The sequence below is a fragment of the Cibotium barometz genome, chromosome 47 (assembly GCF_041138505.1).
Source record: "Cibotium barometz isolate CiBa-2024 chromosome 47, ASM4113850v1, whole genome shotgun sequence".
Lineage (NCBI taxonomy): Eukaryota > Viridiplantae > Streptophyta > Polypodiopsida > Cyatheales > Cibotiaceae > Cibotium > Cibotium barometz.
Window position 1 is genome coordinate 36,780,209 of NC_141092.1, and position 11,611 is coordinate 36,791,819.

At 35.9% G+C, this 11,611-nt stretch overlaps 1 pseudogene; it reads left to right on the forward strand.

Annotated features, from left to right (window-relative positions):
* LOC147611648 (glycerol-3-phosphate acyltransferase RAM2-like) overlaps positions 1 to 3,992 on the forward strand; it is a 38,818-nt pseudogene extending 34,826 nt beyond the window's left edge.
* The last annotated feature ends 7,619 nt before the right edge of the window (positions 3,993 to 11,611 follow it).

The following is an 11,611-nucleotide window of genomic DNA, read 5'->3' on the forward strand; positions in this document are numbered from 1 at the left end:
ACTTATGGATCATTGGATGTGCATTGATGAACATTCGAGAAGCAAAAATACCACAATCGTTGTTTAATATAACACGATCATGGTATTTCTTTATCGTGATCGCGGTATTTCTTTACCACGATCCTAATATTCATATGCATCCAATGATCTAGAGCACATGTTTTAGCCGACCACAAACGTTATTGATGACATATATCTTTTTGGAGATATAGAGAACAGTGCACGGCCTTGATTATACATGTTTAGAAAGACGTGGAAAAGTAATTAAATATGTTTGGAAAGATATGGAAAGTCAATTATGAATGTCTAATTGAAGATAAAATTTTAATTAAGCTATGTATATCACGATAGTGGGTACGATTCTTCCTACGAAAGCACGATACCATAGCTCTAAAGCACGATCATGGTGCTTTGATGTGATCTTTAGCGATGCAAATCACCCTACTATATTGCCGGTATCCATACCACCACCGAATGAAATTTTCTAGCATCCTTTTATTTTCAGACAGATATACCGACGTGCTTTATGTCGCATGTAATCCCGTCAGGAACTTCCCGTTTGTATGGTCCCGACCCCTTGTAGTACTTTCTCATCTTTCATAGATTTCTTACTCTAGTTTCAACACGACTTTGGATTTTCACATTTAACATGGTTATCGGGGTCCATTTTTGACCTCTCTTTTTTGAACACTATGCTTGTATATAACATTTGATAGTCATAAAGCATCAAAATTTAATAACTTTGTCTTTAAAAAATAATAAAGTTGGTGATAAGAGAAATGAGAAATAATTATCATAAACATGATGAAATTCTTTTGGCTGGAAAGAAGTTATCTTTTTTATGAACAGTAATAAGAACTAACTAAAACCTTATTTTTCATGATAATCTTATGGCATTATCTCTATTATATTTAAGTAATTAAAACACGTATGAAATGATAGGTCCTATATTCTCATAATGTTCAAGTAAGTAATAGACATATAAAATGGTTAGTCCTAAATAGGTCCTATATTCTCATAATGTTCAAGTAAGTAATAGACGTATAAAATGGTTAGTCGGACTATATCGGTCACTGCCATCATGTTTTTCAAATGTAATCAATGGAACCCATACTAACAGATGTAATGCTTAATTGTAATTTGTTTATTTATGTGTTGTACTCATAAGAGAAAAATAATCAAATAGTCAATACACATTACTACTTTGCAATATATATTGCTTTCCTTTTTTCTTCTCGAAAAATGTTCTTGTGATCACGTATGCAGAATCTTAAAAACCTTATACACCATGTGGGTTAATTGAATCGGCCACATTTAATGCACGCTAAAAATTTGTGACTATGCCCAAAAGGAAGGTATTGTGAGTCGTGACTCTCGGAGTCTCTGCTCAAAATTAGCATATTCTCCATGCATCACAAATTTGCCTCCAAGCACGGAGAGTCAAACTCAAGTCTCAAAGCAAGGTAAGTGAACAACCATAACAACCAAATGAGCATATCCTGGGAGATCAAGAAGAGGCAGAGGCCAACCACTAATTTGAAATATAGTAGAAGGGCGCTGGCCGAAAGTGAAATACAAGCTACCTACTAAAGACTTTTGTATCTCAAATGACATTTGTCCTTTTCTCCGCTGTCTCAACAAGCACGCTCAAGGTGTTCCAACTATGGAAGCTCAAGCTGTTCCAACTAGTTATGGCTCTTCTGCGATTGAGAAGAGAGAGAGAGAGAGAGAGAGAGAGAATCCCTATAAAGAGAGGGGCAGGGCTCATTCATCTCACCCATGATCAGAACTAAAACTTAGAGAGGAATTGCTGCTTGTCTCTTCGTTTCAAAAATTGGGGGTTTTGCAAGGTGTAACTCCAAGCAGTTATTCTCATCTGTGTATCAATGTAGCTCCGAGGGTAGGGAGAAGCAGACAGTAGTGTCGGATCTAGACGGGACCATACTGAGGGGCAGCAGCTCCTTTCCATACTTTATGCTGCTTGTCTTTGAGGCGTCCGGCGTGGTGAGGTTTGCCGCTCTGTTGTTGCTGTCTCCGGTCGCATGGTTTCTGTACCACGTTGTGTCGGAGGCGGCGGCCATAAAGCTGATGGTTTTCGTGTCGTGCGCGGGTGTGAGGGAGGCGGACGTAGTGTCGGTGGCGCGGGCGGTCTTGCCCAAGTTCTACGTGGAAGATGTGCACCCGGAGACGTGGAGGGTTTTTTCCTCTTTTGGGAGTCGATACATTCTCACGGCCAACCCGCGCATCATGATCGAGCCCTTCGCCAAAGAGTACCTGGGTGTCGACGGGGTGATCGGCTGATCTGAGCTCGAGATTAGCCAGTCCGGCCGCGCCACCGGCTTTCTCAAAAGCCCTGGTGTCATGGTGGGCGACAACAAAGCCACGGCTCTCAAGCAGCGATTTGGAGACGCATTGCCTGATGTTGGCTTGGGTGATCGCCCCAGTGACTACCCTTTCCTGGCAACGTGCAAGGTAATTGGCTTGTAAACGTCTAAAATTTGATCTGTTATCGCTAGAATAATTTGAGCTCAAAAATGCTAAAACTTGAGCTAATTAGCTGGTGATACGTATTGCCAACTTAGGTGTCTAGAAAAGGATCAAATTCGAGCTAATTAGATGGGGTGTATTATTGCATTGGTTTAAGAAAATTAAGGTGGTAGGTAATTAAGTGATTGCACTCGCAACAACTGACTTGACTACAGTTGTCAAGTTAGCAATCAAATACACATGATGACATAGCCAGCGCCAGCAGAGCTATAAGGCTATATGATGGATGCTTAAGGAGAATCATGGAATTATCAAGGCTTTTATAGGCTAACGTAGATTTTTTGAGCCAAAGGGGTTAAAAAGCTGATAATGAGCCTTTCTTCTCTTGATTTTGGCAGGAAGGCTACGTGGTGCCAAGCCACCTAAAAGAGGAGGCGCTACCATAGAGCAGGCTACCCAAGCCCATGGTATTCCATGATGGGAGATTAGTGAAGCGCCCAACCCCATTATGGGCATTAATAGTCGTTATTTGGCTACCAATAGGCTTCATTTTGGCCCTAATCTGGGTGGCAACAGGAGCTCTACTACCAATGAACCTTGTGCTTCACGCCGTTAGAAGCTTGGGAGTGAGGGTGATTGTGAAGGGGATACCATCTGCGTCTATGAAGAAGAAGAAGGAGGGCAAGCACGGGGTACTATTTGTGTGCACACACAAGACGCTACTGGACCCTATATTTGTGTCATGTGCAGTTGGACGGCCGGTCAGTGCGCTGACCTATTCGTTGTCACGGGTGTCTGAAATCATTTCACCGATTAGGACGGTGAGGCTATCGAGGGACAGGCAGAGGGACACTGCGAGCATCCAAAAGTTTCTGGAAGAAGGGGATCTGGTGATATGTCCAGAGGGGACAACGTGCAGGGAGCCCTTCTTGCTTAGGTTCAGCACGCTCTTTGCTGAGCTAGCCGACCACATAGTTCCCGTGGCCACGAACAACCACATGAGCATGTTCCATGCCACTACGGCAAGAGGGTGGAAGGGCATGGATTGCTTCTACTTCTTCATGAACCCTAGCCCCGTCTATGAGGTCACCTTCCTTCATGAATTAGCCAAGGAGCTCACCTGTTCTGCCGGGAAAACCCCCTTCAAGGTCGCCAACTACATCCAACGCGTCCTTGCCGAGACCCTCAACTTTGAATGCACCACCTTCACAAGAAAAGATAAGTATAACGCCCTCGCCGGCAGTGATGGTACCCTCCCCCCATCATCAAGTAGCAAACTCACCGATTCTCATGAAGGCTATATTGGACATGGTAACCAACTGCAAGCTCTTCGTAACCCACTTCGAGCTTCTTGGAGGAGAAGTCCTTGGAGCTAATCGTAATGATCAGTCCTCGTTCCTAGAATTAAACAATGTACTTATATGAATGAAGCATCTAAATGCTCCCCTTTCTTACAGGAATAGCTTGATTTTCGCTATCCTTCCTATGCACCATAGTAACCTAATATCAATACATATTATACTTCAATGGGCCAATGCCATACAAGTTAACTACCTGGAAAGATTCCCTTCCAAATATTAAAAATATATATCTTTTTTGAGTATTCGATAGAATTTTACAATTTGATTCTCACAAAAGACTAAAATTTGCTTAAATTTTAAATAACTAAAAGTAAATCAAAGCACTACTTTCAAAATCTATCAATATTTTTATACTTGAATCATCTATACAATAGCTATGTTTATATAATGCTTAATTTTTTGATAATTTGGATTGTGTCATATGAAGGCGAGGTTGTCGATCACTCCAGGTACTAGGGTTATTTTCCCCTTGTCTTGCCTCTTTGCAAGAACCCAAGCTCGATACCACATGCTTCTTTCATTTAGTTTAACTTGCTTCTTTTCTCCACATATCTTACCTCTAAGACAAATCGAGATAACGCATGCTTTAGTATCCTTAGTAGATGAGGGATGATATTTTGTGTCGCCCCTTTGGGCTTCCTGAGATTTTGCGATAATGTGTCATGTTTAAGATTTAAAATACTTAAACATAAAAGACAAGCTAGAAAATAAATTTATTAGTTTCTTTGAAAAAATAATCAAGCGATTTAGTTTGCAAATTTTAAGTTAATTGTAGAGCTTGTGTCATGCTACATTCTTTTATACAGGTAAAGCTTGATATTTTGAGAATTAATATTGCAATCATTAAGATTTCTCATTAATGATATATCAAAATCTATAATTGAATAAACCAATTACAATGCATCATCATTTGAAGATAATAAATAGTGCTCTAACACTTTTCAACAACAACAATTTCAAATCACAAGTAGACTAGAATCAATTAAATTCAAAGAAAAAACTGTAATGCTAAAAACATTATTAAAAAACATATTGAGTAAAGTCTAATTGACATATGAAGTTTCTACTTTGCTAAGGAGAAACCTAGCACGACTTAAAGCTATCAAAATCATATGATAACATCCTATTATTGGTGTATATTCACCTTGTTCAACTACAAAGTATCAATTCTCAAATATAAAGTCCTATCAATCCTACTTGTTGCTGTGTACCAAAAACTTAACTAGGGATCATGTATTTGATCCGGGGTTGGGGAAATTTTTTGCCTACCATTATTATTTTCATCTCCCTCCATTACAGCTTCTTTTGTGTTTGAAAGCATTAAGACATCTCCTTCGCCTTCCACCTCAGCTAAGTCTGCTAATTCCCCTCAGTCATCAGATAGAGGAGGTAATGGTTCTTTAGAAGCAAACTGAAACTTTTCATTATTCTCAGTGGAGGTAATGGTTCTTTAGAAACAAACTGAAACTTTTCATTATTCACAGTGGAGGTTATGCCGACCTCTTGGTCTTGATCAGGTAGCTCTGCAAAAGCCCTTTATTTGTACCGGGGTGGTACGAAGCACGCTTGAACCTTATCAAGCTCCACAGCCACACAATTCTGGTTGTGTTGTAATGCACAAGTTATAGTCGTCCCGTGACAATAAAGTTTAAATATTTAAAATGAAAAATATATACTTTGAGATCTCAAAGAAAAAAAGTTAGAGATCCAATCTATACTTGTCCTAGAGAAGAGATCCAAAACCCAATCATCTTGAAGTGAGAAAAGATCAATCAAACGATTGATTAATCGCGCGTGAGGCTTCTGATACGGATTTACTAATGATTTGGACTCTGTTACATGACGAAGCTTGCGAGTGACAGCAAGAAAAACAAAAATATTAGAGACATTTGTTTATGAAACATGAGCCTTAACACGTTTTTTCTCTATCTTGTCATAATATCTAACTGCCATCATCTCAAGTCAGCTCTTTAAAAATGAAACCCAAGCACGTGATCAATATTGGATTTGACCTTGTAAAAAGTTGTAAAGTCCTTAAGATGTAAAGCTTTGCATAATGAAATACAAAATAATTTAAAGAAAAATACATAAATTAAACAAAAAAAATGAGACATACCACACTAAAGACTCATGATGAGCAACTCCCCAAAGCAGCATTGACAGATGCTGCTTGCGTAGTAGTACTATGAAAAATAACCACTCGCAAAAGAGAAGTTGTTGCAACAATAAGCTTGATAACCTTCAACATCTTTGAGATTTGCTTATATGCAAAGGCTTTCTCATCATTAGTAGAGCAAGTCATATTGAATCCATAAGGAATATTGGCCACAATGAAGATGTATTCTTTTCTAGGAACAATATCAACAAGATTTGAGACGTCACCACATTAATAACCTTGTAAAAATAAGCATTTGAAGGCTCCGCTAGATGAAAAGGTTAAGTAGGCCAATCAAAGCAAAGTTTGCTATCATTTGGCATTGTTCTCCCATAGGAACAAACGAAGGCCTCTCAATATGCATGCTCTCAAAGCAAGATTCAAGTAAAACATCGGCTCCTTTAAGATTGGATCTTTAGCAACACCCAAAATAACCAAATTAATCTAAGGGGCCTCTATTCTTATATCTATGGGGCACTAGTGGTTTTGATATCTCATAGAAACATGATGCAATATCAACAAAGTGGGGTCATCAGAATCCCATTATCACACCGTCTTTCCATTTGGCAACAACAACAAGAGTTTTTTCGATGGATGAAAAAACTCTTGTAGCTCTTCTTCAATTGGTGGATCAAGATTTCTAAGCAGCAGAGCAAGCGCTCGTTCTCATGTATAGCATGATTCAAATGTACAATGAACTGCTGAGATCAATCAATATCCTCACCACCACTAGCGCTTGATCTCTTCTTTTGTTTGGTATTGCTTGATGGGGGGTTTCCATCATTAAAGAAAACAAATGTTTCAAACTATAATAGCCAACTTTAATACAAATAACATTTAGAAATTATTAGACACAAGAACCTAGCACAAACGAAAACATGTATGAAGAAAACAAACAAAGAAAAACTTTTCTCATACTAATCTATTTTGAAACAAAAAGGATGTTATGCATCCATTTTGAAAGAAACTAGATTGTTAACATATATGTCTAAATGAAATGGATATCGAACATCCATTTTGTGCCAATTTGGATGTTAAACATCCATTTTGACAAAAAAAATGGATGTTTAACAATACATAAATCTAGATAGTGCCAAAATGGATGTTCAATATCCACCTTCATGCATATATAAATATAAATCTAGATGTTGTACATCCATTTTGAAAGAAACTAGATGTTCAACATATATTTTGAAATGAAATGGATGTCGAACATCCATTTTGTGTCAATTTCGATGTTGAACATCCATTTTTACACAAAATGGATGTTAAATATCTAGATAGTGCCAAAATAAATATTCAATATCCACCTTCATGCATCAATTAATATCAATAAATAATCTCCACTCACCAACAAATCATAATTTACATTTCTACTAAAAGGTAATCAAATATTAATGGTGGTTAAAAATTAAAAAATAAATAGCCATAGTAAAAAAAATTTAAAAAGACTAATAATTTCTAGAAACATGGGATAAAATTACTACTGTTTAAAAATTATAAAACATACCCAATCTCGAAAAGCAAAGTAGAACTCTTGAAGGGAAGCTTGTGAGCTTGAGTGTGGATATTGTTCTCGTACTTCCTCCCATGAGTGGCTGTTCAACTTATTTATCATAACTTGGATTTTCATAAAAACTTTGTGACTGGAAAGAAAAACTCAAATAAATATAGAAAGAAAAAACCTTGTGTTAAAAGAATGCAAAAATAAAAGTACATAACTTACTTATTGAGCTCGGCACTCATCTCTTCAAGTGCAAGCTCCTTCCCAATCACCTGCATCAGGAAAGAAAGAATTACTTTCTCATCCTTGATGTAAGATCCGTGTCCCCACCGCGCAACAAGTTCAGGGGTGCTAGTAGCGGAAGTAGCACTTCTTGCACGGGCAGGGTTCCACACTCGGGGCCTCATCCACGGATATCCGGACAAGAGACTAATCCATCGGTTTTTCCAAAACCAAACCCGAAAAAACTTCCTTTGCCCGGAAAGTACGGGCGATTCCACCAGGATAACTTTTCCCTAACATAGTCAAAAGCCTTAACTAACTGAGCTCATCTGACCGAACCCATAAGTCCCATAGTCAGATCAGGGAAAAAGACTTATTGAGAGGCACAGCCGTTGATTCTTTTCCATAGAACAATTTTTGTCCGGAATTTACTTCATGTATCGAACTAAACAGAAATTAAATCTCGATTTACGGATCCATCAATCCAGCCTAACCCCATCTAGTCCCATGGGTTAGCCAACCGCCCAACCACTCTAGTGATGGGATCCAATTAGGAATTTGGTTAGGTTTTGTCTCGGGTACCAGGGAAAAGAGTTCCCAGGCCCCCTAGCCGGATGTTCATGCAAACATAAAACTAGTCACACCACTTACACACCCAATATGAAATTGCCTTTTTCTCATTCTCATCCAATCACATCATTTTCCATCTCATCACATCAGATTCATTCACATCACATATCATTTATTCACATCCCAATTCACACGTCATCACATCTCGTCCATTCACTCATATCGACATCACATCGTTTCACATACACATTCGCATTCATTATTCCACATACACATCCACATTCGTACATCCACATCCATACATCCACTTCCACATCCACATCCATACATCCACTTCCACATCCGCATTCATACATACACATCCATATCCACATCCATACATCCACATCCACATTCATACATCCACATCCATACATCCATTTTCACATACACATCCACATCCATACATCCATTTTCACATCCACATTCATACATCTATATCCACATCCACATTCATACATCCACATCCACATCCCCATTCACATTCATACATCCACATCCACATTCACATTCATACATCCACATCCACTTCTACATTCATACATCCACACATCCATTTCCACATCCACATCCATACATCCATTTCCACATCCACATCCACATTCATACATTCACATCCACATCATCCATTCATCCACTTCCACATCCACATCCATACATCCATTTTCACATTCACATTCATACATCCACATCCACATTCACATTCATACATCCACATCCACATCTACATTCATACATCCACACATCCATTTCCACATCCACATCCACATCCACATCATCCATTCATCCATTTCCACATCCACATCCACATCCACATCCATACATCCATTTTCACATTCACATTCATACATCTATATCCACATCCACATTCATACATCCACATCCCCATTCACATTCATACATCCACATCCACATCTACATTCATACATCCACACATCCATTTCCACATCCACATCCACATTCATACATTCACATCCACATCATCCATTCATCCATCTACATCAACCCACATCATTCACACATCAAACCACATCATCCATACATCAATCTACATTAATCTACATCATTTACACATCATCCATTCATCCATCTACATCAATCTACATCATTCACACATCAAACCACATCATCCATATATCCATCCACATTAATCTACATCATTCACACATCAAACCACATCATCCACTCACATCCGATTCACATGCCGTCATTCATTCACATCCCTTATCATTCATTCATATCACGATTCACATGCCATCACATTCCTTCATATCCTATACCATTCATTCACATCCTAATTCATAGGACATCACATCCATTCATCCAATTTCATTTATCTGATCCATATCACTTCCATCCATCCATTTACATATATCTGGTTCCTATCACATCTCATCACATCTCTTTATAGAATGTAAGAGAATTCTATTTTTTTTGATATAAAGATTCTTTATGCATCTAATTAGGCATAAAGACAACTGTAGTAGGAATAACACTTTTATAAAAATCCTTTTATGCATCTATTTATGCATAAATTCAATTTTAAGGAAAATAACACTTTCGAATTAAAAATAAACCTTTTGTGCATTTTACTATGCATAAATTCCATTTTAATGAGAATAACACTTTTAAAATAAAAATAAATCTTTTATGCATCTATCTATGCATAAATTCAATTTCAATGAAAATAATACTTTCGAAATAAAAATAAATCTTTTATGCATTTTTCTATGCATAAAATCAAAATTGATAAGAATAACTCTTTTGGATTAAAAGTAAAATTCTTTATGCATCTATTTATGCATAAAATCAAAATTGATAAGAATAACTCTTTTAGATTAAAAGTAAAATTCTTTATGCACCTATTTATGCATAAAATCAAAATTGATGAAAATAACTCTTTTGAATTAAAAATAAAATTCTTTATGCACCTATTTATGCATAAAATCAAAATTGATGAAAATAACTTTTTTGAATTAAAAATAAATTCTTTATGCACCTATTTATGCATAAAATCAAAATTGATGAAAATAACTTTTTTGAATTAAAAATAAATTCTTTATGCACCTATTTATGCATAAAATCAAAATTGATGAAAATAACTTTTTTGAATTAAAAATAAAATTCTTTTTGCACCTATTTATGCATAAAATCAAAATTGATGAAAATAACTCTTTTCAATTAAAAATAAAAATTTTTATGCATCTATTTATGAATAAAATCAAAATTGATGAGAATAACACTTTTGGATTAAAATAAATTCTTTATGCATCTTTCTATGCAAAAAAATTTAAATTGATAAGAATAACTCTTTTGGAATAAAAATAAAATTCTTTATGCATAAAATCAAAATTGATGAAAATAACTCTTTTGACTTAAAAATAAAATTCTTTGTGCATCTTTCTATGCATAAATCCAATTTAGTAGGAATTACACTTTTAGAATAAAAGAATTTCTCTTATGCATCTTCCCATGCATAAAAACTAAATCCAATAAAAAATAACTCTTTTAAAATAAAAACTTTCTTTTATGCATCTATTTATGCATAAATTCAATTCTGATCAGGGATTTCACTGACGTAAATGAGAACATGTGAACATGTTAATAACACAAAAAATCTTGTGATCACATGTTATATTCACAAAGCTTTCACAAGGGCCTAAAAAATTATATTTGTCGGGCATAAAAAATCTTCTTAGGTGGCCACTGACCTGCTATTATTTTAAGATGGTAACATGTCAAGAACATGTGAATAGCTTATTCCCATATGTAGCCAAGCTTTTAAGGGGTTCCCAAATGGCAAGTGACCTGTTATTTTGTGAACGGTAACATGAGAACATGTGAATAACTTGTTCACATGTGTTATTATCACAAAAAATCTTGTGATCACGTGAATATTAAATCCCTGATTCTGATGAAAGTCACACTTTTATAGTAAAACAATTTCTTTTATGCATCTAAATTATGCATCAAATCCATTTATGATGAAAATCACACTTTTAATATAAAAAAAATCTTTTATGCATACAAATCATTTATGATGAAAATCACTCTTTTAATATAAAAGAATTTCTTCTATGCATAAAAATCATTTATGATGAAAATCACACTTTTAATAGAAAAAAAATCATTTATGCATATGTTTATGCATACAAATCATTTATGATGAAAATAACACTTTTATAATCAAAATAACAATTTCAATATGCTCCCTTCTATGCATAGAATTTAATTCTAAAGAAAGTAACACTTTTTTAATAAAATATTTTTACT